We start from the raw sequence: 5,958 nt of genomic DNA, 5'->3' as shown, positions 1-5,958 counted from the left end.
CCTCGTATCTCAATAAATGACAATTTTACAGGAGAGGTAAAAAACTTATTTTCTACATCTCTCTCTCTCTCCTGTCGTTTCCCCATTACTGAGGATCGTGATTTCTTCCAATATTTCTAACAATGTTTCTCCATTGATCTCTATCTTCAGCTGCTCTAAGGGCTTCGAAGAATGAGTTTCCAGCTGAATGCTTTATTTGGTCAGACCATCTAGTTGGTGATCGTCCTCTTGATCTTCTCCCCGGAACGTTTCCGGGAAACAATTAATCTCTCCAACCTGTCGTCACCTATGCGAACCACGTGACCAAAGAATTTCAGAATTCGTTGCAGACATATTGTGGACAGCCTGTTTTTAATATTGAGTTGATTTAGAATGGAAACGTTTGTCCTATGAGCTGTCCAGGGTATGCGCAGCATTCTTCTCCAGCACCACATCTCAAAGGCATCAATTTTTTGGCGCTCGCATGCGCGAAGAATCCAAGTCTCTGCTCCGTATAGAAATATTGAAAATACAAGGGCATTCACCAGTCTCATCTTGATATTTTGAGAGACAGATCTGTCTTTCCAAACTTTAGTTAAGCGACTCATCGCATTTTTTGCCATACCAATACGTCTCCGAACTTCTGCTTCACAGTTACCATCGTTAGTTATACTAGACCCGAGATAGACAAGGGTGTTTACTATCGGGTATTCCTGTAATATGTTAGTCAGTTGAATAGTGTCAAATCTGTCGACCACCATTATTTTTGTCTTAGCTTTATTGATTTTCAGACCAACTTTATTGCTTTCGTACTCAACTCTTCGCAGAAGATCAAACATTTCTTGCTCATTTGCTGCTATAAGTGTAATGTCATCACCAAATCTTAAATTGGAGATTTTCCTACCAGCTACTGTTACTCCACTGGCACATCCTTCTAAAACCATCCTCATGGCATGTTCACCATAAATGTTAAATAAGTCAAGTGACAACACGCATCTTTGTCTAACACCTCTCTCGGTCTTGAATTGGTTTGAGCACTTCTGATCTAGTCGTACTGTCGCTATATTAGACTGGTACAAATTTTTACTAAGTGTCACCAGGTGCATTGGTGCCCCCTTTTATATTAAAATTGACCACAGATTTATCCAGCTTATACAATCAAATGCCTTTTGGTAGTCAACGAAGCATATAATCATAGGTACTTGAAATTCTCTAGACTTTTCAATAAGTTGTCTCGGGTTCAAGATTTGTTCCCTTGTACCTTTACCCTTTACAAACCCCGCTTGTTCCTGAGGTATTTGGTAATGTACATAGGTTTTTAATCTGTTTTTGATGATATGCAACAAGATTTTACTAGCATGTGTTACTAGTGACAGTGTGCGGTAGTTTTCACATCTGGTAGTAGTTCCTTTTTTGTGTAGTGGGATATAAATTGAGGTACACCAATCAGATGGCCATTTTCCTGAATTCCAAACAGCGACACAGATAGAATGGATGATATGTAATCCTTTGTCACCTAGTAACTGTAGTATTTCACATGATATTGAATTAATGCCTGGAGATTTATTTCTCTTTAATGATTTAATTGCATCTTTGACTTCAGCGAATAAGACAGTAGGTTATCTAGAGTAGTCAGTAGACCACTGATTTTCTGCTGATACCTCGTTATTTTTATATAGCTCGCCACAGTAGTTTCGCCATGTTTCCAATATTTCATCAGTATCGGTCTTTAAATTACCTTTCTTATCTATTACAGACCACGTTTGAGGTTTAAATTCTCTGGTAAGGAGTTTGATCTTCTGGAATAAGTCCCTCGGTTCATTTCGACAGCTATGTTCCTCTATCTCTCTCTGCATATTTGAGAGATGTAATCAGCTTTATCTTTGCGGCACTGTTTTCTGATTTCTCTCGATAACGCTCTGTATTCATCGTTTGTTCCGTATCTAGTTTTATGTTCTTTTCTGCGTTGAATCACAGTCCACGTATAATCGGATATCGATGGCTTACGGCCAGTGGAAACCGCTGCCTCACAGTCTTTTGCAGCCTCGATTACCTTATCTTTGAGACAGATCCAAGTGCTCTCAGGGTCACTATCTACTTAGTCTAAAAAAAGAGCATCTTCTAGGTTTTGTTGGAAGTCATTGATTTTTGATGGACTTAGAGACATGCCTTTTTTCTGGGGTCTTCTTTTGGGGACTTTAAAACGAAGTCGAACGTTCAATACCAGGAATTGATGATCGCTTCCACAGTCTGCGCCAGGATATGGTTTACAGTTGATGGACGACGACTTCCATCTTGATCTTATTAGGATGTAGTCTATTTGATTCCTTGTTCGTCCATCTGGGCTGCGCCATGTGTATAATCTCCGTGGATGATGTTGATATAACCTGTTTGTAATAATTGTAAGATGTTGTTCTGCACCGAACTCCACTAGACGGTCGCCATTCTCATTTCTCTCTCCCAGTCCATTTTTGCCCAGCACTCCTTCAATATTTTCATTAGATGACCCCACTTTGGCGTTAAAATCTCCTAAAATTATGACAAGTTCATGATTCGGAATAGCGCGAACAGTTTCTTCTAGACGACCATAGGACCTGTTGATGTCTTCTTCTTGTGCAGCTGTTGTAGGAGCGTATACCTGGACAAGGTGTACGGTATTGGTGGATATTCTCATTTTAAGGGATATTATCTTGTCATCAATAGTATTATATCCAATTACGCAGTCGTTAAGTTTAGAGGGTACAATTATTGCGACTCCATTTGTACTTTCGTTATCTGGGCCTGAAAAGTAGACGACGTTGCCAGCAGTTGTTTTAAAATTCCCTTTTCCTCTTCAGTGAGTTTCTGAGAGTCCCAGTACCGAAATATTGTGGTCTGCCATTTCTTTTTCAATTATGTGTAACTTTCCAGGGTTTTAGATCAGTCCCTGGACGTTCCATGCACCAATTCGCTGACATTTTCTTAAATTAAATGAAAATTTGGATTCAGTCGCACAATTTCTGCCAGGTGCCTGGTCCCTCACACCTTGGTAGCCGGTAGCAAATTTCACACCATCCGACCCGGAACCGAGATGGCGCCGAACGTGAGTCGGGTCGCTACACATTCCATCTTCACTTACCAAAATTGTCATCGTTATGGGAAGAAATTCTCTTGGGAAAATAGTGCACCGCACCCTTTGCCTTATGCACCGCTGTATATGTGCCGTTTCTGTGGCTATCATTCTCGCCGCATGGTCAGTTTTATAACAGCCAGCTGCCACTGCCCAACCTATCACCATGTCTGGCTACCCTCACTTAGTTTAGCCTGCAGACCAATGCAGTTGTCCGGGATGTGGCACGTGGAGCCATAAGTGAGAGTTGAGTGCCTTATGAGGACCAGTTATCAAAAACAATCTCCCGTCTATGACGTTTGATGTGGTCGTTCCAATAAAAGGTGCTACCTCTATAACACACTCGTATCCCCCGACATTTATTACTACATAAATTATTATTTTCTACATAATATAACCTAAAAACAAAAACTACCGTTACGTATTTTTAATTTGAGCACATTGAGATAAATATCTGATACTAGACCAGAGCTGAAAATCTTAAATGTTGTTATTAAATTGGAAATACAAATATTAACGATGAAAAACCCTTAAATATTCTTGCAGTATAAAGAACCTTTGCCCAAGTAACAATGATAACCTAGTATATCTTGATATACGTGTTTTTCAACTAAAATGAGGTTGTGTTTATGATTATTTACGAGGTTTTCATTTTTCATAGCTTATTGCACACCTCCAAATACTAGGTTAATACAGTACAAATCTTTTTATTTAAGGTTCATAAAATGTTTCTATATGCCGAACTACCTTTTATTGTTCACAAAAAACATTTGTCCAAATCGAATCTCTCAAATAAACACTCCAAATTAAGTACCAAATGCTTGGTTATAATATACATGTTATTCACACTAAATCAAGAGAGCAATTATTGATATACGTGGTTTCTTTTTTGTCTGTAGGAAATAGTCTGGTGTATATGGATTTTTTCTAACAGTTGTAAATCGTGAAATACAAAGTTATCAAACTAAAACCACCAAAATGTAATTTTCGAAAAAAAATGAGATACGAGGTTTTCACACTAAGCCAACGATAGAGTAGATAAATCAATTTTTTCGGCCCCGGTAGACAATATTTTAGATTCTTTGAATCATTAGGAACAAAAAATATATTTTTTTAATTTTTCTCTAAAGTTAATCGTTTCCGAATTATAAACAGTTTAAAACTAAAAAAATCGAAAAATGACGATTTTCTAGGTTCAAAAACACAAGTAAAAAATATTATTTTTGAAACTACGTGGCTAAGTAACTAAATTCCAGTTCAAACTGTATTTTATCAGTAGTTATAAGTAATTTGGGCTCATTTAATTTTAAAATACCATTATTTCGTTCTTAACACCCGTTCTCTCATATGCGCTTCATTAACAACTAACAAAACAATGTTTAAGAATAATTAAACCTATAAATTTACGATAAATTACACAGTTTCCCACATTTAGACATCTGTAACAAAAATGATTTTATAAAATTCCCCTATCACAGTGACAGCTGTCATAATATCTTACGATACGTCTCACGGTTCCCACTTTTAGACGTCTGTGACAGGAACGTTTTAAAAAATTCTCCTATCAGAGTGACGACTGTCATACTGTCTCACGGTACGTCTCACGGTTCCCACCTATAGACTTTAGACGTCTGTGATAAGAGAATTTTATTAAAATTTATATAATTTTTTGCGTTATTTTGCAGGATTTTAGCGCACTAATCACTGTATACTGATGGTATTGTTAAGTATTAACAGTAAGAATAAGCGGTACCTATCAATAAGTTTTATATCCCATTCCACGAATATACGACCCTCATGGATTATCGCGACAACGAATATTTTACTGTGCAAAATATGAAGAACGAAAGCAAATTGCAAATTATAATGTGGTTTATTGAAGTAAATATTATAGAAAAATACTTTCGCAGTTGCACACTAAAATAGTCGTTGTCGCGATAATCAAAAACAGTCGTATATTCGTGGAATACACCATACACAGTTTTATAAATCAATGTTTTCAATGTATATGTACCTATGTATACAGGGTGAGGCAGATAAAGGGCCTATGAGAAATATATTGAGAACTAAAGGTAAGAGAATCATGAAAATTGGAATACAGGGGTTTTGAGGTATGAACTATTTAATGAAAATATTTTGGTACTCTTTGCTACTTCCGGTTATACCGGAAGTTGATTGTAACTTCGTTTTTTCAAACGGGACACCCTGTATATTTTTATATTTTTTGATTCTGCTCGATGTCTTCTTTCTTAAAATATGAGGTTTTGTAATATTACACAGGGTAGTTTAAAAGATAATTACGGTTTTTTATAAATTTTGTAGCAAACTTCACACCGTGTAGAATTGTACTGGTTTGATATCAAAAACTCCATTTATGTTCAAGTGATTTTTGATATTATCTATTATTATTAAAAATTATTAATATAACGAAATGTTTAATTTTAGTATACAGGGTTGGTCGAAACTCGGAATGATTATTATCTGAGTTATCTTAAATGGAACATCCTGTATTTTAGTATTGTAATGAAATGATATTTTATAGTACTTTTTTATTTCTTAAGTATTTCCTATACCTTAATGCTTTAATTTGTAAGTTATTCGTAGTTCTTTAAGCCAAACATTAATTGAAACAAAAATTACGTGAAATTTTATTAGGTTTGCCGTGAAAATATTCAATCATAAATAATTTTTCGAAAATAAATACATATTAATCTCGACTGACACTTAATTTATTAATACTGGTTGATATATCAAAACAGTTACGTAATTAAGATTGTTTGTGTGTTTAGTATTAATAAAAGCATACAATATTCTATCTAGTTGGCTATGACTTTGACACTAAATATGCTTAAACATTTGCTTTGCTTAAA

The sequence above is a fragment of the Diabrotica virgifera genome, chromosome 1 (genome assembly GCF_917563875.1).
Source record: "Diabrotica virgifera virgifera chromosome 1, PGI_DIABVI_V3a".
In the NCBI taxonomy this organism is placed as follows: Eukaryota; Metazoa; Arthropoda; class Insecta; order Coleoptera; family Chrysomelidae; genus Diabrotica; species Diabrotica virgifera.
The sequence above is the reverse complement of the archived record's forward strand: the minus strand, read 5'-3'. Positions refer to the sequence as shown.